The sequence below is a fragment of the Vicugna pacos genome, chromosome 8 (genome assembly GCF_048564905.1).
Source record: "Vicugna pacos chromosome 8, VicPac4, whole genome shotgun sequence".
Classification (NCBI taxonomy): Eukaryota; Metazoa; Chordata; class Mammalia; order Artiodactyla; family Camelidae; genus Vicugna; species Vicugna pacos.
The window spans coordinates 31,544,377-31,572,256 of NC_132994.1; the positions used below are offsets into that span (position 1 = coordinate 31,544,377).

The 27,880-nt window shown below is 39.4% G+C and overlaps 1 long non-coding RNA gene across 2 annotated transcripts in view; it reads right to left on the bottom strand.

The window, feature by feature from the left end:
• Positions 1 to 27,880, bottom strand: part of LOC140697685 (uncharacterized) — a 35,365-nt gene that overhangs the window by 6,242 nt on the left and 1,243 nt on the right. Inside the window, exons 1-2 of one of the 2 annotated variants that reach the window (XR_012074898.1) lie at positions 9,752 to 9,865; positions 5,947 to 6,016 (exon numbers count right to left, since the gene is read on the bottom strand). This is a non-coding gene — a long non-coding RNA (uncharacterized lncRNA). Of the gene's footprint in view, positions 1 to 5,946; positions 6,017 to 9,751; positions 9,866 to 27,880 lie in introns of those variants that run through there. The other variant, XR_012074899.1, reaches the window with a different exon arrangement.

Here is a 27,880-nt window from a genome sequence, read left to right on the forward strand (position 1 = left end):
AATTGCTCAACATCATTAATCATCAGGGAAATGCAGATCAAAACCACAATGAGGTATCACCCCACACCTGTCAGAACAAATATTATTAAAAAGACAAGAACTAGCAAGGATTAACAAGGACGTGGAGAAAAGGGAACCCTCGTACAATGTTGGTGGAAATCTAAATTGGTTCCCTTGTACTTGGTGGGAATCTAAATCGGTGCAGCTACTATAAAAAACAGTATGGCTTTTAAAATTGTAGAATAGATAAACAAGATTACACTGTATAGCACAGGGAAATATACACAAAATGTTATGATAACTCACAGAGGAAAAAATGTGACAATGAGTGTGTATATGTCCATGAATGACTGAAAAATTGTGCTGAACACTGGAATTTGACACAACATTGTAAAATGATTATAAATCAATAAAAAATGTTAAAAAAAACAGTATGGCAATTCCTCAAAAAGTTTATAATACAACTATCATATGACCCAGCAATTCTACTTCTGGGTATTCATCCAAAGGAAATGAAATCACCGTCTTAAAGAGATATCTGCACCCCCATGTTCATTACAGCATTATTTATAATAGCCAAAACATGGAAGCAATCTAACCTAATTGATAATGAATGAATAAAGAAAGTGTGGTCTAAACATACAAAGGAATATTATTCAGCCATAAAATGAAGGAAACCTTGCCATTTGCGATAATTTGGATGGACCCTGATGACCCTTTTGCAAATAAAATAAGTCAGAAAGAGAAAGACAAATACTGTATGATATCACTGATGTGTAGTATCTAAAAAAAAAAAATTGAGCCTATTCTCAACAGAGAACAGATTGGTGGTTGCCAAAAGCAAGGGGTTGAGGGTGGGATCAAATGGTATCAACTTTCAGTTAAAAGAATAAGTTCATGGGGATGTAATGTACAGCACAGTGAGGAATATAGTTAATAATACCATATTGCATATTTTGAAATTTGCTAAGAGAGTAGATCTTAAAAGTTCTCATAAGAAAAAATTTTTATAACTATCATTGGTGTTGGATGTCAACTAGACTTATTACAGTGATCACTTTGCAATATATATGAATATCAAATCATTGTTATACACCTGAAACTAATATGTTATATGTCAAGTAAACCTTAATCAAAAAGAGTCCCAAATAAATGGGTAAATGTATAAGCCTGAATTTCATCTACTATAGCCTGGCATATTTCCCTCTATTTCAAGCTGAATATTGCCTAGTGTGTGGAGAAGTGGGATAGAAGTCTAAATTAGAAACTGAATGGAGACAGAAGAGAGAAAGAGAAATAAACATAGATGTAGGGAAAGAAGGCCGAGGTCACCAGCTGTGTAAAAAACAAATTTCACCAGCTACAGCCTTGTCACACCTCCACGAGCCAGGTGTCTGCCCTCTCCGACATGTCCTTCTCTGGGTCTCTCAGGCCTTCACCCCCTCACAGCACTGCTATTACCCAGAGCCCACTCTCATTACACAGTTAATGTCCTCTGTTCGTACTGTAATCCTGTGATTGCCTTGGACAACACTTTTCAAGTGGGTCATAGTATGGTCCTTGCTGCAGCACAAGGGAACTATCTTCAGGTTCACACAAACATTATTTAATGATCATCAGTATCTTGACGATTATGACCTCTATTCGTCACCTGGAAACTTCCAGAGGAGGCGTAGGTCCTGGTTAAGAGCCTGGGCTTTGGAGTTGGATTCATTGTGAAACCTGGTTGTGCTATTAGCTGTGTACCTTCAGCAAGTGACCCGATCCTTCTCTGTAAATTGGGGATGGTAATAGCACCTACTATGCAGAGTGGCTACAACAATCAAGTGGTACTAGGGGTTCTTAACTTTCTGTGCAGGGACCCATTTGACAGTCTGGGGAGGCCCTTGGAAACTCTTCTCAGAACAATGTATTTTACACAGAAGATATACTGTAAAGCAAACCAAGTATTTTACAGTTTTCCAATATTTTTAAAAACAAATTTGTGATTAGTAATAAGTACATTTAGTAATATCTAAAAGTAGGTCTAAAATCAACAGGAAATTTCAAGTTTGTGAAAAGTGTAAATGTAATTTTGATTTAGCTGTAACAACTGCAACGTAATATGAAAATATCTGTGATTTCTACTGCTGACAAAAACAAAGATATCGCTAATGTCATCAAAGTTTGCTGCTTGCATCTATGCATGACTGGGACATTGCACTGTACACCAGAGATTGACATGTTGTAATTGACTGTACTTCAACAACAACAACAACAACAACAAAGAAAGCAATGCTAATTTCCAGTCAAAAGTTACTGAAAACAAACACACAGATTTTTTAACCGAGTTCAAAGATCAACCTCAGTTCTAGCCTGGACTTTTAGGAGGCAGGGCTCCAGGTAAAGACCTTGGACTGATGTCAGACAGGGCTTAGAACAGTGTGTGGCTCACAGTGAGGGCTCCATAAATTACTCATAACTAAAGGATTTCCTCTTAGGAATTGAAATAATGTCATGCTATTAGGGTGAACCACGTGAAACTGCCAATTTTATAGGTAAAAAATAGTAAACGTTGGCAATTTCAAATGATTCAATCTAATATAATTTAGGAACTCTATAAAGTATCCTATGAAACTCTTTAAATTCTTCAGTTTATACCATGAGGTTGTTTTTTCCCCCTAAGAAAGTATTTACTAGCTTAGTGGGTTTTTAAAAATATAAACTATTTGGAATTACTTTTGACTATTTCTTTTGGTTCTTTCCAGTATTTTTTTGACAGAGACAAACAGACACACTTGGGGGTTATTCTGAGATTTATGATGCTTCTAAACATATATCTTTATCTTTTTAATTAGAGCATTTGTTATGTTTATGATTTACTCATTTCCAATGATTCATTTAGATCTGGACTATCTCCTCCATGCTGCCAGAAAGTTTAGTCTTATTAGTTTGAAGGAAGTTGGTGACCTAGCTGCATTTAGGTGTCGCACGTTATTTAGAAAGACATTTTAAATATGCTGCCTCCATCACCCCCAAATGAGTATCTAGTGTATTCACAGAAGTCACATGTCACCCTGGGTAGCACTACAGGGTTCCTGGATTGAAAGAATGGAGGCAAGGGGAGAATTCAGGTACTTAAATGCAAATTCTTACAACGAAAGTGTTATCAACCCAGCTTCACTTCTGTAGCCCCAGTTAGATGGTAGAATCCGAGGGCAGGGATTCTCTCTTGTCCATTACAGCATCCCCAGGACCTAGCTGTGTGGCTGGCACAGAGTAGAGATTCAATAAACAATTTGTTGAATAAAAGAATGAAGAGATGAAGAAATACTAGCATCCTTAACTGTTCTTCTCACCTCCTGCTGACAGGTGAGTCAGTGGCTATGATTTCTGGTTTGATTTGCCTTCAACACCCCAGTGTTAACTTTGCAGTCTCAGAAATACTGTCAATTCAATAAAACATAATTTTGTGGGAGGGAAATAATTTTGTGAGCATTAAAAAATAGATTTCTTTTGAAGATTAACACATTCTTTTGTACAGAACACATAGTTAAATTAAGCGTATAAACAAGATTGCTAAAAGTTTGAGTGACTTAAGAAAAAAAAAATCACCTTTCAAGGATTATCAAGCTCTTTAGAGGCATCTGTTTCCATTCAAATAACTGATCATGTTATTAAAAACTGGTAGTTTCTATGGAAAATATCTCACAAAGAAAAATGTATCCTCATAAAAAATACTAAAAACACCTAGCTTACAGGAGGTGCTCAAAAATAATGGTAATTAAATTCATCTGATAAGTAAAAAGTCATCTCAGTTTCCTGTTAAAATTTTTGTTTTTAAATTTGTGACACAACTTGGGCATCCTTTCACATGTTTATTAGCCATGTGTATTTCTTTTCCTCTGAACTCTCTGTCCTTTGCCCATTTTATTAAAAATGGGCTTGTCATATTTTTAATTCATCTATGAAAGCTCAATCTGTTGTCCTGAAAATTGACGTTTTCCCCAGTTTAACATTTATCTTTTGATATTGTTTGTGTGTCTGCAAGTGTGCTTGTTTTTGCCAAGTCCATGGTAAATATTATTCTGTATTTTGAAAGGTTGTGTTTAGTTCTTTTAAATTTTTTTACATTCACATCTTTGATCCATCTAATTTGGGGTTATGGAACTATGTAGAAATCTAGCCTTGTTATTTCCCAAACAGCCATCTAGGTGTCTCAACCTTTTTATTATAAACCTGTTTTTTTTTTTCCCCACTGATTGGAAAACCCAATTTTATCAAAGTCACTCTGTCATAAACTTGTGATTGTTTGAGTTCTTTCCACTGAGCTCTCTATTGTTGCAAACCACAATTACAGTTGGTTAATCCACACTCCCTACTTTCATTCCCAGAATTTTCTTTGCTATCCTTGCATGTTTATTTTTCAGATAAACTTTAGCCATTTTTCAGATTCCCCTGAACTTGTGATTTTGACTAGGCCAGTGCCTGACACATAGTAAGCCACATGTAAGTGTGAAGTACATGTGCAATTTTAATAATAATTATGATTACATCAAGAATAATGATAGAGATTAAGAGGCTTCACATCATTGCAATATTGAGTCTTACCCAAGGGAAAATCTGGATAGTCTCCATTTATTTAAACTTTAAAAATATTTCTCTCAGTACTGGAAATGTTTTTCTAGTCTACTCAGTGTCCTCTTGCAACAACCATCTTAAACTTTCCTCATCCTCCTCAAATCTTTCCCAGTGTCTATACACTTTTGTCGGAAAAAATCGTCATCACCTGGCTTCAGCTCCTTTATGTCCTCCAGCCAAGTTTGCGAGGCTCCCTGCATTGGTATTCCTTCTCCCTTTCTTCACCCGTTACAACTGATGCTCACGGTGCTAAATCCAGTGGTCGTTTCCATGCCTTGTCTGACTTGATTTCTCAGCAGAGCATTTACAACAGGGTTTACTATTTCTTTCTAGAAATACTCTTCCCTCTGCTTCCCTAACATCACTCTTGGGTTTTCACTTAAATGTTAAAATTCATCAGCAATTTCCTCTAGGCCACTTTTCTTTCTTTTCATTCTCCCTTCCTGACCATAATGATCAACCTGGACTTTAAATATCATCTATATGCCAAAGATTAAAAAAAAAAAGACCTTTATCCTTGGCCCATACCTCTTTTTCTGTCTTCCAGCTGTAGAGATCCACTTGCTTTCTTGAAATCTCTACTTGGAAGTCTCGCTGGCATCTTATCTTAGATTTAAAATTGAACCAAACCATCCCTACCCCGCTTCAGATCTGCACTTCCTCTCATCCTCCGCGTCTGGGAGCACAGCTTCTCCATCCACTGCATTGCCCGTGACAAATTCTGGGTATACTCTTTGGTGTCAACATCTCACATTTGAATCATTACCAAATCTGTCCAGTGTCTTCTGTTTGTTGTTTTTGTTTTTAACATTTTTATTGCAGTATAATTGGCATAAAATATTTTATGCACATATTTAAAGCATACAACTTGCTATGTTGTGATATATGTGTACATCCATAAAGCCATCATCACAATCAAGATTAAGAAAGTACTTACCACTCTCAAAAGTCTTCTTGTGCCCCTTGGCAGTCTTCCCCTCTCCCCCTTTCCTGTTATATTCCTATTACCAGGCAAGCTCTGGTCTGCTTTCTGTCACTACAGATTAGTGTGCACTTTCTAGAATTTTGTGTAAATGCAATCATACAGTACATGCATTATTTTTGGTCTATCTTCTTTCACTCTGCCTAATTATTTTGAGGTTCATTCATACTGTTGTATCAATAGTTCATTCCTTTTTTTTTCTAATTGCCGAGTAGTGTCCCATTAGTATGAGTCACAATTTGTTTATCCATTCACTTTTGATGGGCAAGGTCCAGTATCTTTTGAATCCTCACCTACCCCCATCTTCACAGCCCCCACCCAATTCCAAGGACCCCATCACTTACCTGAACTCCTATGACAGCTTTCTTTTTTCTGCATATTTATGGGGATCTTTTCCAATCAGGCTGTTCTTGCCTAAAAATCAAAGTAATAGTTTAAAAGAGGGAGGGTATAGCTCAGTGGTAGTGGGTTTCAATCCCCAGTACCTCCATTTAAATAAATAAATAAACATAATTACTCTCCCCCCCAAAACCCAAAACAAAAACTTTTAAAAAACAGATCAAAGTAATAGTTTAAAAGGACAAATTTGATGTTATCACTGCCTTGCTTAAAGCATGTTAGTGGCTTCCCATTTTTCTTATAATAAAGTTACTGTTATCCACAAGGTCCAGTATGACCTGTCCACAAACTATTTTTCAGCTTTACCTTGTGTCAGCCTTCCTTATGATCACTCTTCTCTGCTGAAACCCTATCCCCTCAAAGGTGAAAACCTTCCGTCTTTCTCCTCCCTCTTCGGTCAATTCATACTTATTCTTAGGCTTTGCTTTAAATGTTACTTCCTCAGGGAGGTCTTTCTTGACCCTTGAGTACAGACCAGATTCCAATATTGTATGACCTATGGCCCCCAATACTTTTTTCTAACTACCTTATAGTAGTTATTATATGGTTTTTGTGTTTATTTATCATCTACTTCTATTACTAGATTGTATTCTGTTCATCAGGGATTAAATATTTTTAAACCTTTTTATTTTAAGCTAATAGTAGAGTCATATGCAGTTGTAAGAAGTAATGAAGAGGGATCCTGTGTACACACCACTTAGCTTCCCCCAGTGACAACCCCTTGAATAACCATAGTGCAGTATCACAATCAGAAGACTGACATCAATGGAATCTGCCAACCTGATTCAGAGTTCACCCATTTTACTCGTGTGTGCATGTGTGTGTGTCAGTCATTTCATGCAGCTTTATCACATGTAGATTCATGACCACCACCATAGTCAAGGTACAGAGCACTTCCATTATAAGGATTTCTCATGGGCTATGCTTTTATAGCCATAGTCCACCACCCTTCCTGAGATTTTCTCAAATTGCAATACCTCTGTGACTTAAGACAGAACTTGATATATAGTAAATATTTAAAGAATATTATATTCATATAAGAAATAGTCTTTAAATACTTATTATATAACTTCATATACTTTAATGAAGCTGGAATTCATTAAAAGAACAATTTACCACAGTCAAAAAGGATTTATCCTAGAAATTCATGGGAGGAAACACATGCAACATTTTATAAGTGGAAAGCTAATAACAGACAAAAGAATTATTAAAATTTTGAGTCAATTTCAAAATAAACTTAAAAAAAAGGACAGAACAATTCTTAATTGATAAAGGAACTCACATTGAAAGAAAAGCAAGTGTTAATTCCACAGCAAAACATGTTAGTCTCCTTGAACAGGAATGTATGCTATCACTATTATTATTCTGTTATTTTAGAATCTGGTCAATGTAATAAGACATGGAAATGAAATAGGAAAAAAAAAGCTTGATATGAAGAGACTGTCGATGTCTTCCGAAGACCACAAGGAACCCACCTGTTGTTAACAATTTGTTAACAAGTTGTTAAACTACTCCTTGCAGTGAGAGAAGGTTGGCTGGAGAATGAAGCCAATGGAGAATTGTGGGTGTCTCAGTAACACGGTCCTGGAAAGGACTTACTATATAATTTGCCTTTTGTTAAGTGATTTTAGAAGGTTTAAGGATGCAAGGATTATCTCTGGAGAGGATGCCGTCACGAAGTGGGAATAAGTCTGTGACTGGGTGTCTTAATAAATCTTTTCTAGAGGTATGGGAGACTAGACCGAAGCTAAAGCTGTAGATGGTAAAAATGCAACAACACACATATTAGCCAAAACAGGGACATATTTGGTGTTTTGTGGCTTGGCCATTGTTCATGATTTGTCTGTGCTCAGACATGATTACAGAATGGTTTTGTTTTTGTCTGGATCCACGATGGTCACAGTGTGGCCTTGTCTGATGTTGCTGTTCTGTAAAATTATGTATATTTAATGGAAGAACACCAAGGCCTGCTTAATGGCTCCAGGCCAGCTCCTTATGTCAGGGACTGCTTCTCTTTTCCTCAAGACAATTGTCATTTTTGCAAACCATATTAATATATGTGCAGAAAGCCTTATAATAAGAATAAGCCTTAATATTTATCAAAAGTGTATATTGTTCAGTAATATTTATATAAAAGACAAAGATAAGCTATAATAACACATATATATACACGTGTGTATATGTATCAGCAATAGATCACTTTAAAATAATGAAAAAAAGACTTCTTTCATAATAGAAAACAAATGTATAAACTGGGATTATGCTTTGTAAGATATGTCAAGTAATTTTAGATAAAAAATGTGTACTCACACACAGATGAGTCAAACATTTAGAAATGTTCTTAATATGGTAAGTTTCTTTTTTATTGAAGTACAGTTGACTTACAATTTCATTTCAGATGTACAACATAGTAATTCGATATTTTTATAGATTATACTGCAAAATTATATAATATTGACTATTTCATGGAAGCCACCTACATGTCCATCAACACATGAATGGTACAATTGCTTTTTGTATATTTTATAATGCCTCAGCTACCTCAGATGTCTTTTCCCCTTTCCTCTTCTCAGTGCATCAAAATGCCTACTGTGAAAAGAAAGCTGTGTTCTTTCCTAAGTGCATTTTAGGGTCTAGTCTACAAAATTGAAATAAATAGGAAAAAGCTGGTGAGAGACTGTAAATCTTTGTGAGCAGGGATTTGCTAAGAAACAAATTCTAAGGTTAACCTAAGATTTCACCTTCTGAACATTTATAGCATGTCATGGGGATTGGCGCGGGTTATAAATGAAGCACCTAATTCATTATGTTGTCAAACCACAGCATTTTAATGGTAGGGAAAAGATTTTTTATTTTTACTTACTAATCAAGATATAAATAAAAGTAGGCAAAATGAGAAATGACCCCCAAATATTTTTCCAAATGAGAACATAGATTTTTCTTCAACACAAAGGCTTTCGTTTATTTTGTTCTATGAGAGGTAGCCATTGTGGAAGAATGAGTACAATTTATGGAAATTACATCTGGCTACAAATTCCTTCTCTTCAATTTACTAGGCTGTGGGATTTGGGCAAATTACTTAACTTCTGAGTTTCAGTTTCTTCACTTGGAAATGGGGCACATGCCCAGCACATGGCACTTTAACAATGATTACATGAGACAATACATTAAAAATAAGAACTACTTTAGTGCTTAACACAGAGCAGTTTCTCAGAAAAGAAAGCATGCTGATATCCCATATACCTGAGATTGATTTACAGGCAAGAGAAAGTTAGGTTATAATTCTGAACAAATATCTGACATTAAACCTCGTGAATCCTAATGTGTAACTCTGAATGCAGAAGTTCAGTAACTGTGGCTTATAATGGTAAATTTAAAAAATTTTAAAAGATATTCAGACAACCACCTTAAAGGGATTCTGACCACCAATTTCCATGTGTGTGTGTTTTGGGGGTAGGGTGGTTACCACGCACTACCAAGCAATTATTGACCGCAGCTGGGTGTCTTACAATTCAACTTAATTCCAACGTAGTTTACCAGGACACAGCATCAGATTCCACAGGTGAAGGGCTCAGTCCCACAAGACTGCCCTCTCTACTACTTCTCGCTTCAGATGCCAATCGCAAAACCAGGCTATAATCTGTACTTCTGGATCCATCAGCTATAAATCAGAGGTTCCCACAACCCCCTCTTTGGGTTCAGTTAATTTGCTACAGCGGCTCACAGAACTCAGGAGAACATTTTACTTACTAGATCACCAGTTTATCACAAAAGCTTATAACTCCAGAACAGCCAGATGGAAGAGAGCACATGAAAGGGCACAGAGCTTCCAGGCCCTCTCCAGCGACGCCACTCCCCTCACAGCTCCACAGGGCCACCAACCGGAAGTCTGAATGCCTGCCTCTTTCGGGTTTTTATAGAGGCTCTGTTATCTAGGCATGATTGATTAACTCATTGGCCAATGGTTATTGGTTCAACCTCCAGCACCACCCCCCCCCCCGGAAATCAGGGGGTGGGACTGAAAGTACCAACCTCTATTTTGGTTGGCTCTCCTGGCGACCAGCCCCCATCCTTAGGGCATTTCCAAAAGTAACAGAAACCCAGACATGAAGGAAAGGGGCTTGTTAGAAAGAACAAGGCACCCATTTCACCTCTCTGGCTTTGGAGCATTTTCAGAAACTGAGGACAAAACCAAATATTATAATAAAAGAGGTTCTCATTGCTCTTATCACTCAGGAAATTTCACGGGTTTAGGGGACTGTGAGCCAAGAACCACGGACAAAGATAAAATACATATTTCTTATAAATCACAGTACCACATACCTTTTCTGAAGTTCTTTAATGTTAGGCTGTGCTAAGACTTTCTGCTCCTGGTAAAGAGCTATCTATTTCCAGCCCAGAAGCAGTACCAATGAAAATGCCCACTGAGATCACAGGTGTTAGGGGAACTAACAACCCCGTTCCTCAAGTTTCTTCACTGAAATGCTAAAACAGAAATGTGACTCTAATACTTTTTACCTGGCTTTCATTGAAGACCTAACAACCACCAGCAGAGAATTGTCTCCCTTGATTATCTTGTGAAACTCCTGGGATCTTCCATCAAGTCCTGGATTTTCCTTCCTCAGCCAGAGAGGGTTCAAAGCATTCCTCCTCAAGCGGGTGGCTTCTACGGCCCCCCGTCCCCCTCAACAGCCTGAATTTTGCCTAAGGCTACATGACATATCCGTGAAGGCTGACTTGGAATTGTCAGACCTTCTGTCTCCTTCTCTATCTGGTGACTTGCTGCCTCTCCTTGCGGCGGCTGCCTCCCCCAGTAACCCTGTCTGGTGCTGACTTAGGGGAGCCTTTCCTTGTCTCGGCACGTCTCTAAAACGGAACACCAGGGACATTTACAAACTTGACTGGGAAGGAACTTGGAGCCACAAAGCTCAAGTCTTTTGTGAGCCAAATCATTATTTAATCAAGTTGCTGGATGTAAAAGAAAAGAGTAAAACCACTTAAGTATGGCCGATCATAGTCCCTGACTTCACCTCGACTTGTGAGAAATAATCACTCTTCCCAGTGACACATACAGTAAGTCAGGAGATTGCCATTTGCTGCTCTTGCTTTTCACATATTCCTCATCACTATATGTGGCATTCCATCCATCAGCAAAAAGTTAGGTTTCATTGACAGATAGGTTATAAATTCACATAGAAAAAAACTGGCAGTAGATATTGACTCCTTTTCTGGTGTGGGTGTATAATACACGAGTATATACAACTTAGTTCAGTCTGAATTACGATATGCAATATCAAATAACTTATTTGTGTTTTCATCTTATCTATACTTTTTTAAAGTTCAAAAAGTCTCTGATGCTTAACTTTCTTCCTATTCTATATTTTTTAGTTGAGAATTTTTTTAATTGAGAAACTATTTTTGTCCATTTCTTCTATAAATATTGCTGAATTTTTCCTTGGAAATATTAATTAATTTTTGAAAGAGAAAGAAATATACAGGAGGAAAAGAGTATTTTTATTGTCAAAATTAGAATGTTTTAAGATTACTACTAAGTGCTAGATGAATATTAAGGTTCTTCAGTCCTAAAAATATCTATAAGGAAAAATCTATAATATATGATAGCTACCATTGCGGTTCCTTTGCTAAGCACTTTATAGATATTATCTCAATTTATCTTCATGTCACCCCAACACTTTTACGCATATATAATGCATCTGAGACTTAAAAAAGTCAAATTTTCTCAAAGTTCCACAGCTAATTTCTTGACAGAGCTAGTATCCAAACTTATATAATACATTCACATTTAACATAATGAGACATGAACTTTTTTTCCTTCTTAGATGTGATAGGCAATAATTTTGCCAAATTTATATAACAAATTAATCAGCTAAACAAATGCAGCAGATATACAGGTATACATACCCTGGAGATATTGCAGGTTTGGTTCCAGACCACTGGAATAAAGCAAATATTGGCAATAAAGTGAGTCACATGATTTTTGTGGTGTCCCAGGGCATATAAAAGTTATATTTACATTATACTGTAGTCTATTAAGTGTGCAGCAGCATTATGTCTAAAAAAAGCACACATCTGAATTAAAAAATACTTTATTGCTAAAAAATGTTAGCCATCATCTGAACCTTAAGCCAGTCATAGTAGCAATCTGAAAGATCACTGATCACAGATCACCAGAACAAATATGATACTGATGAAAAAGCTTGAAATATTGTGAGAATTATCACAATGTGATACGGAGTCAGGAAGTGAGCAAATGCTGTTGGAAAAATGGCACCAATGGACTTGCTCCACGCAGGGTTGCTGTGAACCTTCAATTGGTGAAGAAAACAAATAAAACAAAGTGCAATAAGGTTTGCCACCTCCTTGGGATTGTACCCTGCAGGCAGGTCCTGAGTCCTTACTGCTCCTGGACCGTCAGAATGCTCCATCTCTCTTCTCTCTACATTCTCAATTGCATCATTTTTTTTTTTCAGCTGGAGGCTGTGATATGGGGAGCCGACAATCACCTGCTCTCTCCACTTCTCCATTTGTTCCGTCTATACCCAGGAATCCCCCTCTGCATTTCTCATGCCAAATATTCTCCATTCGCCCAAGGGTTTAGGCCTCTGGGGAAAAACCCATGAAGGCTGATGCTCAATTCTTGCTTCACATCCGGCCTCAACTCCTCCCTGAGGCAATGAAGTTTGGAGCCAACTGCCCTCCTGACTGGGAGAATATGGAGGGTAAGGGAAATACAGGAGAAAACATACACAAATATATCAAAACATATTTGGGGGAATATGAGAATTGTCTGTTCGCTGAAGGGGCATGGGAATGGGGTGCAGGATGCCAAAAAAAAAAAAAAAAAAGAAATTGTCCCTACCCCTAAGAGCTCACAATCTGTTAATAATCGGAATATAGGAAAAACAAAACAAAACTAATATGTATGAAATGGTCAGAGAATGATGCCAGACTGTGCAGTAGGAAATCAGAGAGAACTTAGAGCCAAAGTAACAGTGATATCAAAGTATTTTAATAATACCTACTGCCAAATTAATTCAATATAACCAATGCAGTTTGAAAATAAATAGTAAGCATCAACTGTCTACCAAGCACTCTATTAGGCACCAGGAACACATAGAGGGCATAATTTTTTCCTCCAAGTCAGGGGTGGAGGCTGAAGATGGGGAGGAGAGAACATGAAGGAGTAGGAAGGGGTTCGTTCAGATTCCCTTACACAGATTGAAGATGAGAGTTGAAACAGAAACCATAGCTTGCAAAATGGTCTGCACCATGACTAGTAAAACAGATAAAGGGCCTAAGGGCAAAACTGTATAATAGCCCTTTGTTTAAATCCATATGTTCCAAGATAGAGCCATAGTCAGAATGACGTAACACTTAAGTCTGCAAACATCATATGTTCTGAAAATGAGACCGCTGACTATTCCAGCAACTTGCCTGGTTGACGAACTCTGAACAATCATGCCAAGACCATCTTATGACTAATCCCAGCCCCCAGGTCCTACAAACGCCCAACCCTAAGCTCCCCCTCTTTGACTTACTCCATGGTTTGTGCTGTTTTTGACTCACTCTTCTGCTTTGTATTGGCTTTTGCTGCAGCAGGCTTAATCAACTCTTTTTCTTTTACTAGAGGTCTGTGCCAGTTGTCTCTGGACAATGAATTTTAACGAATCTGACCTATCAAGATTGGTCAGAGACTTTTGCTGTTGTAGAGCTGAACTCTGGTGGACAGCCATACCTGAGAGCCCTAAGACTCTACCCCATTAAAGCCACTCTGCCTGCTGTGACAAGCCAACTGTCTCTACCAATGTGAGCTCCAAGTCTTTTGTTGAGCCCTTCAAGCCTCGGTTTCATTTCGTTTGTCTTATGAATAGACTCTCCCAGGACTTTTTGGTTATTTGATCATATTCTTACTCATTCTCTTGAAGTTCTGCCAAGTATAATCAATACTTTTCTATAACTCCTCCTCCTGTCTGATGTCTGTGTATTGGCAATCCCGTGGTACATCTAAGAGATTCAGAAGGTAGGAGACAGGCAGAGGTCCAACCAGTTTGCGTTGTGCTTTGGTAGTTGGTGATCAGATATCACAGTTTCATGGAGATTTTTTTTTTTTTGACTTCTATAAACAACAGGACTTCTTGTCCTTTTTTTGGGAGATGAACATTTTTTGAATTATTTGATAAGGTAGCTCCTGTGTAGTATAATTTAATACTCTGGAGATCATAATTTTTGTGCTTGCAACATGAACAAACGATAAGACAAAGGCCATTATTCAAGTTTGAAACATATTTCATATGGATTTCTTTCTCTCTCTGGGGAAACCAGCTGCCATGTCACGAAGATGCTCAAGCAGTCCCGTGGAGGCCCACGTGGTGAAGAACTAAGACTTCCTGCCAACAGCCTTCATTAACATGCCAGGCGTATGAGTGACCACCTTGGAAGTGGCTCCTCTAGCCCCAGTCAAGCCTTTAGATGACTACAATGAGTTGACTTCAACCTCCAGAAAGACACCAGCCAGAACATCCTAGCCAAGCCACTCCCAAATTCTTAGCCCACAGAACTCTGTGGGAAAGAAAATAAATGTTTGTTTGTTTTAAGCCATTAAGTTTGGGGTCATTTGTTACATAACAATAGACAACTAATAGCACATAACTAACATCAAGACAGCCACAAACACAATAGATAGCTAATATCAAATGGCCTTTTCATTTAATTTGGGCATGAATGGTTTATCTTTGCCAGTGTCTGTAGGATTAGTCCCACATCTGCTGATCATCTAGGTTAATGGTTTTGGACATACCATAACCGTTGGACAGGAGTGTCTACTAGCAATTCAGAATCTTGAACCAGCGGAAACCTAAAGTACTAAACTTTACTGAGATATTGTACTATTCCTCCCAGAAGGCTCAATCTCTGATTATCATCGGGGGCTTTGGGTAATTATAAGGAAGAAGCAGAAATCCCTGTGGGTGACAAGTATGCTCCCTAATGATCACTGATTCCTGATATTCATGCCATTGTGTAATTTTTTTTCCCTTTGAGCACAGACTGCGTCTAGTGACTTGCTTCTAAGTAATAAACTATGACAAAAGAGATGGGATATCGTTTCCACCATTAGGATACAAAAAGCACATGGCTTCCATATTACCTGCTCTCTCTCATTCTCTTATTGCTCTATGCAGAGGGAAGTCACTTGCTATGTTGCAAGCTTTCCAATAGAGAAACCGACTTAGCAAAGAAATGATGTCTCCGGCCAAGAGCCAGCGAGTCTACAGTCTACAAGGAGCTGAGTCCTGCCAGTGAGTAGGTTCACGGGAGATCCTCTTGAAGTTGAGATCCAGCCAACACCTTGACTGTAGCCCTGTAAGAGGCCTTGAGACAGAGGTAGTCAGCAAAGCCATGCCCAGATTCCTGAACCACAGAAACTATGAGATAAAAAATGTTTGCTGTCTTAAGCCACTATGTTTTGGGATAACTTGTTACATAGCCATAGGTAACTAATGGATAGATAAGATAAGATGAAATTATTCTAGTTAATTTTTATCATAAAATTATTATATTATTTATATATAATTATGTTATATAATTTTATGTAACAATATTAGAAGGGAAGTTTTCCTTTTCTATTGAAGTTTCATACATAATCAATTTGATAGGAATTTGGTCACTGATTATCCTGGGAATAAGGATTTATTATGGACAGTGAGGACATCGACAAATCATTAATTTAACCCATAAAGTGTATTATAAATGTCACCAGTTGACAAGGACATTTAAACCTCTAGGGAAAAAAGTCTTTTTTTCTCTCATTATTCTATTGATAGTGATCATACTAGTCTTTGTTCACAAGCATGAATATATCTCTTTTTAACCTGGATCATATTTATAGTAACACATTTCACTTAAACGTAATCCAGGAATGCCGAACTTCTTGTTTGATTTGTCAAGTGTTTCTTTTATTATATGTTTGATTAATAGGAAGACTATTGCAATCATTTTGAAATCATTAAAATTTGGAGAATTCCAAACAAATTTAATTTTTATTATTTTTCATTTTATGAAGCAAAGGAACAAATACTTTAGATAGACATCATTAACCATTTTATTCTTTGGAGTTCAAATTTGGCAAAGACAAAATCAAGAAGAGTTGTTATTCAAAAAGTAAGATGTGTTGTAAGGAGTCACCTCTCAAAAAGGCAGAGGGCTCTGTTGGCTTTCCAAAAGATTCTTTCAAATACTTAAGAAATGGATTTATGCCATTTATTCTCTTGGAGAACACAGAAAAAGAGAGAGAGTATGCTTCCCTATAAAAATTATGAAGTTAGAATAACTCTGAGAGCAAACTGGTAGAATGAATGAGCAGTGGGATGGTAGCAGAAATGAGAAATCCAGAGAGCAGGGCCAGAGCATCTCTCAGAGCAAATGCTGGAAGAGGGAACTCCGGAAAACTTTTACTTGAGGATCAGAACTCCGATGAACCGTCTGCTCCAGAGAAGATTTTGTGCTTGCTGAATACAGTAAATGGAACCTGTCCTGATGCCCCTGAAAATTAGGTGTCCACTCTTTCCACTTGAGACTTACCTGTCTTTCCATTTGCATTTTTTAAAATCAAATGTTAAATTCTGGCATCAATTATCAATTATAGACCCTGAGGGTCTAGTTCTTTATTACAGAACAAAAATAAAGGGAGAGATTTTCCTCATAGTCATCGTTTCATATTTCATAACTACTCTCTTGGTTGGAGACCAATGATAGACAGTTGATGTTTCCATAGAAACCAGCTAAATAACAAGGTAGCCATGTATCAGCTGCTGTCCTGTCTTGGCCTGTGCTTTTAAACAATTCCTAGAGTCTGGTCAAAGCTAAAGTAGCAAACACACACACACAACCGAAAACCAGAGAGAGGGAGGTGGGATTTAAAGAGTACATGAGTAATCATTTCAAAGGATTGATAGGTACTGGAAAAGCGGATTCTAAGAGATTAACACTGTGAATAAATAAAAGGCTATTTCTGGTTCTGTTTTGTTTTTAATATGTACTCGTCAACATCCAGCTGACTTGGAAAAAATTCACAAGAAATGATGCATATCAGGTACTAAATTCCATTATACACCTAAAATCCAGCTGTGGTCTTTCTTCTTTTTTCCCCTGCTCCTCAAACCCCAGAAGGCAAGAAATCCAGGCTTCTAGACACCACCGGATGAGTCAAGGTACCACGGCCCAGACAAGCTAAGCGCTGGCTCTGTTGCCACACAGACACAAAGGCATTCGAGAAACCGCAGCCCTCTGGTTTTGTGGCTCCTGCTTTCTTAATCAAATCGACGCAGAGTGCATATGCAGAGTTCACCCACGACACCAACAAACACCGCGGAACACCTTGGGATGGTTGGCCAGTAGAAGTATCCATCCAACTGTGATTCACTGATCAAGACGAGGACCTCCAAGGGCAACCAATCAGTCTGGCCCAGGGAAAAATCACTTGGCTCTTACAGGAAGCCATCTAATTATATTACTGTAATCCCCAGGCTTGCATTTTTCAGCCACCTCAAGACGAACTCACAGACTTCACCGATTATGTAATTACGGAAAACTTCACAACAAACATGAAGATTCCTTCTGGAGGCCACATTGAGGACTGGGATGTGCATTTGAGTGTGGGAGGGGAGCACACGGCGCACAAAGGGAAGAGCAAAGAGATTTATTGAACTTAAAAGGCCGCAGTTTAAAAGGGGCCTCTAGCAGACCTCCCTTTTCGTGTGCACATTTTTTGCACCTGCAACTGTTTGTGGGCTGGAAAGCAATAGCCCTCCCCCTTCTCCCAAGAGATCAGGCTTTAATGCCTTGGCCCCAAATGTGTCATTTTCCTGCCAGGGGGGTAGAAATCAAAAGAAACCAAGTTTTCAGAACTTTGCTGTAAAGAAAATAATAGTTCTGAAAAGGATTGGAGCCACATTTTCAGGTTAGACACAGTTGTTAGAGAAATGTCAGAGGGAAAACATTCCTCTTCACTTTCTTTCCTGACTTGCTGAAGTTTTTCACTGCACCGAGTTCTGCGTGACATCTGCAGCGTCCCTTTCAGTGGGGGCTGTGGGCAGGCTCTCCCCCCTGCGGCACGGAATGGCACTCAGACCAGCGTTCAGAGTCTCGAGTCCAAATGGACCTTCCTGAGTCTCCACCGAGAAAATGCCAGATAAATTATTTCCATTAATAGCAAACATTCGATCCCAGAAGTGAACTGTGGAATCTTAATTACAGTGCTCATAACTGAAGTGCTGACAAATGGTCCCGCTTTAGATGGTGTTTGTGGGTGGGGCTGGGGTTAAAGCTGGAATCAAAACTTGATTTCAGCCATTGATTCACTTCCTCCCTCCCCCACCACCCACCTCATATGTTAGATGAAAGTTAGCATAGAAAGCCTCTTTTAAACCATTATGAACTGTTTTATTCAAAGAAGCATCTGTGAATTTTTATAAGACCAGCCAAGATTTGCCCAATTATTTTTTCCATCCTATCCGAGGAATAGAAAGTTTCAAATCAAGGGTTATAACTGAAGCAAAAGTGTTATGTTCATATGAGATAGATTACATCACTAAAGAGAGGGGAGATACTAGAAAGCCCCTCCCTCAGTGTTTATAACATCACACAGATGAACTTGATTGAACAGATTAGAATAGCAGATGCAAATCAAACTTTGTTTTCTTTGGTTTAGCTTGGAAGACACTGAGGATTTTCTCCAGGGTATAAACCTTGAGGATATAGGAGTTCTCATATATATCTTGCAAAATATCAGTTTGCCATATGTTCAGATAGCTTGAGATTTTTAAAAAGTAGATATATTTAATCTCCTCAGTGAGGGGGAAATAACTGTTGTCTCCCTCAGAGAAAGGGAGAATGACCCTTTCTCTTCTCATTCTTTGCTTCTACCTGGTATTAACATTTTTGAAGGAGGTAGGTTTGGGATTCCTGGTTCTATAAAGTAGAGCCTACAATGTTCTTCAGTTCAGTTGTCTCATGGGGAAAACGAGGGGAGAAGGCCTAAGTGGTTCATTGTCACTGGCTAATGATTTACACTTACACAGAGAGATGCATGGGATGGAGAGGGAGTGTTTAGGGGAGAGATGGGAAGCCTGGGGCATCAAGAATACAGGTTAAGGGACCAGAGATAATGGAAGAAAGAAGGAAGAAGAGAAAAGGCAAACTCAGGAGCAAAACATGAAATAGTACGTTACATTGAGGGATGTAGGGAAGGTGCAAGGTTTCACTGAAACACACACTAGCTTGACCTCACTGGGGTCAAAAGGAACAGTCAGGAAGCCTTCCTAGAAAATGCCAAGAGGGAAGCTTTAGAGCCAAAGAGAGCAAGATCAGGATTCTGGGAGATTTCCTAGCCACACAGATGGGTTTCTCAAGACTTATTTTAGGTCTCTGCTCTCGAATAAGATAATTGTCCCTTTGATGGTAATTCTCATTTCCATGGGAGGGAAGAGATCAGGAGAAAATTCAGTGCTACAAGCAGAGTAAGATCTACCAAGAAGATTAACCTGGGAGGAAATTTTTGGAGGACCTGATACCTTTAGGCACTAGAGATCGATATTCAAAGATCTCCATGCTCCATGCCATATAGATTCCAAATGCAGACTCAGGTGCCTGTGTGGAATTGCTCAGGTAATGGATCTTAACACATCTTTTTACTCTGTGAAGTTTCTTCTATGGATGGATTTTCCCCCCTTGTACAAATAAAACAGACTGGGAAAAAGAGCAATGGAATGAAAACTTGATGCCTCTGAAACATTTTTAATTGCGGTTTTATTTGGAAGAGGAGAATTTTTCTTTTCTATTTTATTTTTCTTCTCTCCCTGAGGAAGTACCTCATTTGGTCCTGTCGACTTCAGCATTTCGGTATTTTAAATACCTCTCCCAGCCTATACTGCGGGGCCTTTCTTCCAATGAGAAGCCTCCGCATGGGTTCTCCCAAGAAGTGTGGTTCCTGCTGTTGATACCACAGGCAGAGGCCCTGGAGAGCCCAGAAGCTGGTGCCATGGACGCTGGGGACCCTGGAGCACCAGCAACAAGTTCTCCAGATGCAGCCCCTTCTCCGCATACACAGAATTGAAAAAGAACTTAAAGCCTACTTCACTTCCCATTCAACAGACTATGTCAAAGTTAAAAAAAAAAAAAAAAAAGAACAACAGGCTCAAAATGGAGTCACCTGTGTTAAGCCCCAGGTCAGCAAACAGAAACGTGATACCTAACCTGGCTGCAGTTTCAGTCTCCCAGGAGTGGAATTTTAAACCAACCGGTCTGGAATTTCCTGATCAACACTAGTGCAGTGATCTGCGTGCTAGACCTCCTCCCTTCCCCCAAAGGAAGGTGACCTTGCCTGAAATAATCTAATTTTTTTTTAACATTTCCATATCCCACCGCCTTTCTGCCTTTAAGAACCTTCCATTTTGTACAGTTCCTCTGACCACCTTCCTATTTGTTAGATGGCATGCTGCCCAATTCATGAATTGTTTAATAAAGCCAATTAGATCTTCAAACTTACTCAACTGAATTTGGTTTTTTAACACAAGGGTTTAAAATTCGTTTACCTTCACCTCCAAGCATTAAAAGGAAAGACATAAAATACAGATGGTGATAAAGATATACTGGAAGAGGCCTTCTCCTCTTTCCATTATTACAGACGCTGTTGACCTGTTTCTGAATTGTACTCTGAGTCATTTCTTTCTCCATTCATTCCAGCACCACAGGGCTGTGGGGTTTTAAGGATTAAAGTTTCTTTTGGAGGTATCACTGGACTCCCTCCAGCCTTGTCCAGGAACATGAATCCCCCACAACAGTGTGCCCCCTTTAGAAGGATGGCCTGATTAGTGGATCCTCTCTGTCATAACCCAGAGGCGATTAGTAACTCTCCACTTGCCCCACCTAACAGATTATCTGTCTGTAGTAGGGAAATTCCACTAGCCACTTCCTGAAAACAAACTTTCTACTCCATGCTTCAGAGGACAGCTGTAGAGTGGCCGACAACTCCTCTGCTCCAACCAACATGCACCCTTGCGTAGAGACACCCAAGCCTCTTTGCTCAGCATAATCTCTCCCTCCGTCCCTGCCCTAACCTAGCCCCTGCCTGTTTCCTGGATTTTTCAGGGTTTCCCTGGTTGACAGGTTATAGCTATTTATCCTTTAGCTTGAAAAGTCATCTTGACAGTTCCCCCAAATATTGCCAGTAAGTATGCACAAAATAAAAGGTAAATTATTGTAGCTATTCAGTTTGGGTTTTGTCGATCTGTCCACAGTAGTTATTGAGTGACCAGGTGTGCAGGGAGGGTCTGGTAGAACACAGTCCTTGGGGATGATAAAAAACCCATAACCACCACCAAAGATGAATCGCAAGATTCAGAACACTCAAGAAAAGAAAATTTGTTTTAAGTTCTAGAAAGTGGTCATCTAACACACCGAAATGACAAAAGAAATCTTCTTTAAAACACCTCATATTAATGTATTAATTTACCATAATTCAGTGTATCTTCCAGGGTGTGATAGTTCAAAGAAATATTCTTTTGATTTACCTATACACATATCAGCATCAGAAAAACAAATCGGATTTAGTGTTCATTTATTTGTTACCAAAGCTAAGCTCTTACAAACCTGGTATACTAAGTATGTCTTTTAAAAGTATGATGCTTTTCTGTCAGATTAATAAAAATAATTACACTTGAGGGAACAACATGTATCAGTTTTTCATCTTTGTGTTTCTGAATCAGAAAGTATGTTAATGAATTCAATCTGAAGATAATATAAGGGAGCAGCCTAAACTCTCTGGGGCCAGGGGAAAAAGCAGCATGGACCCAGTGGGAGGACTTGCAGAACGGCTGTTCAGGCTAACAAGACAAAAGAAAGTTCTGGAATTTGTTGGGTAGAACGGAAAATTGAAACCTGAGAATGTATTTCTGAAGAGTCTTTTTGAGCACAGCTGTCTTGGAAAAAAGTCAAACTGCCCTGTTTCAGTGATTTATTTTACGGTAATTCTTTACCATGTGAGAAAAAGACATAGTTTTGTGAGACTTCTTAAGAAAAGGTGCTGCTGAGCGGGCCCCTGGGCTCCCTAGTCTTGACACCAGCCCTGGTCTGAGGCAGGAGGGACCTAAGGAGCTCGAGGGGAACTCAGCCCTGAAGCATTCCCAAGGTTTGTCCAGCCAAGATCTCGACTCCTTGTTCTGATGTATGAGCTTCTGGTTTGTAAGGCCTGGTCCCCACCTGCGGCTCCCTGCCTCAGGTTCTGAGCCCGAGCCACCCTCAGTAACCTGCTGTTCCCAAGTTCCTCTCGGCTGGGGGGAGGTCCTCCCAGAGAACGAAGAAATGCCCTCATCTGTTCAATGCTGGCCACTTTGTGCTGGATTGTGTGCTGCCGTCTGCCTCCCCAAACATCTCCATGCTTTCTAGATGCCCCTTTGGCATCGAATAATCACAGTTCTCATTTCTTGAGCATTTAGCTTGTAGCAGTCGCCCCGAAGAACAACTCACAGGCACTACCTCACTTAAACCTCACAGCAAGGCCACGAGTTAGATTATTATTCCCATTTTACAGAAGCCAAGTCTGAGGCTTTGAGAGGTTAAGCTGTTAGTAAGGGGTGAAGCTGGGATTCACACCTAGATGTGTCTTATTTCTGCCTCCCCTCCCCTCCCCTCCCCGCCTTGGCCAGTGGAAGATTGGTCTTGTCTACAGCAGAGTCTGTCTCCTCTCAGTGAAAGACAGCTCCCTCTAGATCTTTCTCACGGCATGTGTGTTCTGAAATATGATCGGCTCCTTTGAACTTTTCAATGCCTTTTATACATAAATGTGCTTTTGCACGTCTACTGTTTTCTCACTTTTTTCTACTACGGCTACCATACTCATATCCTCAGTGACCTGCAAGAACCTCACAAGCATGTTAGGAAGTGTACAAAGCAAAATCCCGAAGCTTCCCTGCCCCTTGGACATATTACAGCCCCTCCAAAGACATCATAAAAGGAAAAGGATGGAAAATCTCTGAGAGGAAGTCTTCTGAGAATGTTTACGTGACAAGAAGTCAGGAAAATACGTATTGTTGTGATTTTCTTCATCATTTCAGGATCGGAAGTGGTTCAGAAAGAAAGACACTCTGAAAGGAAGATGGACTTCCAGGGGATGTGACTCATAAGGAGGAATATGAAAGACAGAGAAAAGTGACTTGTCAGATGGACAATGGGCTTTTATTTGAAGCATATGGAGCCATATGGAAGAATGCAGAGCGGTGGGAGCTAGAAAGGGAACAAAGAAGATATAAGAAGATGTTCCAGGCTGGTGCAGGCTGAGGGGGTAGGCTGGGGAGGCGGACGGCAAAGGAAATGCGTAGGGAAGGGACACAGATACAGGAGACTTTTGTGTATACAGCAGAGCAACAAATGCCCTACTTTTAGCATCCTGAAAAATGTTGCCTGCTTGTGAACAAGAATGAAAATAAATTTCCCTCGTGCTTTCTTCCAAATGACTCAAAGAGCTTCAAAAGCTTTCTGCTTATCCCGTACATTAGCCAAGAGAAAATCTTAATCTTCTCTCCTCTGATAGGCAAAATGATAGCAGCGTTTCCAGTCTCATAAAAGGATGGTTTCTGGAAAGAAACATGAAAAGTGTGTTTCCTAAAACAGATACCAAAAGTTTATTTTTTCGAGCTTGGCTATTACCAGTAAGCCTCAAGGAGACCAAAGAAAACAAATCCAGGCAGAAGAAGGGAATCCGCCTCCTTGTCTGGTTTACCTCTGGATGTCTCCATGTCCTCAAGGCATGGTCACGTGTGTGTGGCCTCCTCCGGTGCCACTTGTCAGTCCTCAAATAAAAATCTGTGACTTTTCCTTTGTCTCTGAGGAAATGCCTGTATCGGAAATCTCTGTTTATAATACCAGGTACCTCAGAAAATGCCATCTGGTGATCTTGAACTTAACATTCTTGTACAAGTTGATCCTGATGAAATCCTTGGCATTTTCCTGAGGCTTTTTTTGCCTTCCTGCCAAATGTTAATTGGTACCTGTTCCTCTGAGTCTTGAATTCTCCTCTCCCAGCTGGAGAGATCAGCCTTTTTTACTTAGAAATCTTTTCCCCGAAACTGTGTTCTGGTTTCCAGCCCTGACTGAAGTCCCCTCCCCAGGCTCTGCCTTGTCGTGTTGTCTCCTTGAAAGCCTTACGCCGTATTTAGTCTCCACTTTACAGAACTGACTGCGATGCTGGTTATTTACAAGTTTGCAAAATACTTTAGGAAGTGCTGTGACATATGTCATTTTGTGTTTGTCAGTCACCTTGTCCGGTATCTCTGGATTACCACCCAGATCCTTTCAGATAAAGAACCCATCCATACTCTTCCTTAAGCATTACTTCCATTTCCGTTGCCTTTTATGTAACCACTTAGGCCTGGGAAATAGCCTGATGGAAGAGAAAAAGCACTGACTTTGATGCCAGAGAGATCTAATTTTAAATCCTGGTTTCCTCCTTTTTTTTTTTTTTCTCCTCTCTGAACTGGAGCAAGTGATCTCGCTTCTTATTCCCTTATCTTGAACAGGGGAGTGATGGTGGAGTTGTAAAGATTAAATATGATAATACATTCATGTGGCTGGCACACAGTAGGTGCTCAAAAATATTTGTTGGATAAAAGAATGAATGAATTAAAGTAATAAGAGAGGAGGACAAAGGAAGAAAAAGGAGACCTTCTAGTTGTTGCCGCTCCACTGTGTGCTGGCTTTATGGTAAGATTCTCTCGGTTTAGTAAAGGAAACAAGTCTACCGAGCAGGGCAGTGAGTACAGAGGACGGAGGGGAGTGCAGGGGGCTGCGGCGTCCAGAGGAAAGGCTCCTAACTCAGCCTTATGAAGGAGGAGAGTCAGGGAAGAATCCACGCCTCACTTCTACCAGATCTCCTCTCACGTCTGCTTTGCCTGCCTCTTGTACATCGATCGTTTAGCAGTGTTTCAGAATTTCATATGAGACAAGCTACAATGACTCCAGGTTGTATATCATCCCATAGAAATTCAACCACCTTGCATGGTGACATGGTGACACGAGGGAGCTGGACCACACTACATGTGTCTGAGGAAATACTTACGCTTTCTTTTCAAGGTTTACAAAAGATGCTTTCTGGAGCCCTGATATGAAATACCCATACAAGCCTGAGACACAGGAAAATGGAAACTTGGTCCTGATTCTATTTCCTATCCTGTTTCCCATCTACTAAGACACAGCCCCAAACCTCCACAAGCCTTAATTTTGTAGGTACCAAGGTCACCAAAAGTATCTATGTGCTACTGAAACCGTGTTAGTGATGTGAGGTGCAAGCCCCTGTGGACATGTCTCCAGAGTCAGCCATTTCCTACAGGGAGGTTGGTCCCTCATCCGACAGAGTTACTGGTTACCTCAACACAGCCGAAAGGCTTGCTTTTCTTCTCTACAAATTTTTAAAGAACACATTTTCCCATTCTTAAATACCTTCTCCTAAATAAAACTGCCAAAATGCTAGGACTAACCACACAAATATTTGACCCCACAAAATCAAATACTTTGATGAATTCTCTGGTAGCACTTTCTCCTGGTAGACATTCCCCACCTAAAGCTAGAGGATAGCTCTGTGCTGCTGATGAGCACTGTTCTCCAGTTTTCCAGGTGAGAAAACTGAGGTGTAAGGACAGCACGAGAAAACTGAGACTTTCGTAACAGCTTAAGGGAAGTTCTGGGAATCTCCACAATGCCTGTGTTTTCAAGTCTGTTGCTTAGTCATAAGACATAAAGCATCTCAAGAACTACCCAGATCATTAAAAATGTTCTCTGAGTGGAGGTCAGTGGTTCTCTTCCCAGGATGTAAAATGTGATAGACTGCAGGGAGGAAAATAAATCACCTCAGAACAAAAAACCACATTTGAGAGTAGTGGCATCTCAACCTCAGTTTCAAATAGTATTATTCAAGAGTTGGAAAATTATGAGAGAGGACTGCACTTGGATTTGGCCACTCTTCAGTAATGTCTGTGCTATGCAGGCACTCTTGTGCAAACTCAATTTCTAAAAGTTACAAAGGGAATTTTTGTTCAGCAAAATGTTCTTGTAAAAGTCATCTGCTATTAAACTGTAGACACAACTCCAAGGAATCTCTTACTAGAAAGCAATGCATGATTCCAACATGAATCACAGGCTAAGTTGACTATTTTCCCAGGACGTTAGAACCGGCTGCTGTTCTCGGCTGAGAACGAGGATACTCTGCCACATCTGTGACGGAAAATGCCCCTTGAACAACGGTTTTGCCCAACAGTATGAGTGAGTTTGTCGTAAGAGGGAAACCAGTGGAATGTGGTTAGGGCAACCTTCAGTTCAAAAGACTACAAATCAGATAGTATGTGCATCGGGGACATTAATCACCACACATTTAAATCACAGTTAGAGCGGATCTATCCAACACTTCTGGAACATTTGTCCTTTTTCCATCTGGATGTCAGGTCCAGTAAAATTCCACCATGGAAAGAGGAAGTCACTCTACAATCAAGGCTTGAGAGAATGAATCTCTTTGTGTATCAAGGTGGATCATGACCATCACATAAAACTCATTAAATGCCCAGAAGCCACACTGTAATTGGCAGTGCATAGATCACGAATGTTCTTTTAACGCCAGTTTCACTCTAACCACAATTTTTACTAATGGCATTTGTGAGAGAAAGAAATCAGAAGAAAGCACTCTCTTTTTTCATAAGACTACCTAACATTCAAATAGTGTTTTGTTCTTCAAAAGCAGTTTTACACATCCCTCCTTCACAAAACCCAAGTGCGTTAGTTCAAAAGGCATTATCACCTCACCTCCACTTTTAAAATTAGAAAACTGAGACCTAGCTGAAGCTAAGACATTTGCCAAGTTCAAATAGTAAGTTAGCAGCAGAACTTAGACTAAAAATCCAGATTTCTTTCATTTTTTCAGGTTGAGAGTTTTCATTTAAGTTCTTAATCCTCCTGTATGATTTTATTTATGTACTTTTAAATACACTTTAATATTTCCTGATCTCAAACAGCAAATGTTTGGCAGCTACTCTACACAAGAAACTTCTGCCTTAGTTCTAGAAATGGAATACTCGTGGCAAACTTTTCCTCATGAAAAAACATTAGGATGTTTATTTCATTGACTCATGAAGTAAAATATTTTTTTGTAGAAATATGAAGCTTATTTTATGAATTTATTTGTCTTTGTTTTAAAAGTTAAAAAATATGGAAAGGTATAGTAAGAAATGTAACAAATACGAGTATACTCACAACATAGCATTGAGCAATATTGACATGTTCTGGTTTTGCTTCGTGCATAAATATGAAGCTGAGAAATCTCCTCACTTATTCATCTTTTGTGCACTTTAATAACATAAAAGCCAGACATTTTTGACCCAGAAGCCAGAGAGTGTGAGGTCACAGAGACCATCCGGAGACACAAAGTCCTTCCCCTACTCCTATGGGAAGAGCTCTGACAAAAAAAGCTTAAATTATCATCAAGCCTCTCCCCTCAGAATAAGACCCAACCAGCAGACCCCAAACATGAGGCAGCAGGTCTCTTCCTGAAGTAACCGTTGAGTCATTATTTGCCACATTCTTCTAGAACCTTCCTTCTAAAATTTCAGTCGACACTTGGTCCATACTCAGCTCTGCAGGAAGCTTTTGAATAATTATTTCTTTAGAACTATTTGTCTGTCTGTCTGTCTGTCTGTCTATCAGCTCCCAGTGAAAGGGACAGGGGGAAGTGCCTTGGGCGAGAAGAGTGACTGTAGCTGTCATTTGTGCAAAGCAGAAAAATAATTGGTTGCTTTTCCTCGTCTATTCACGTGCTGCAGATCA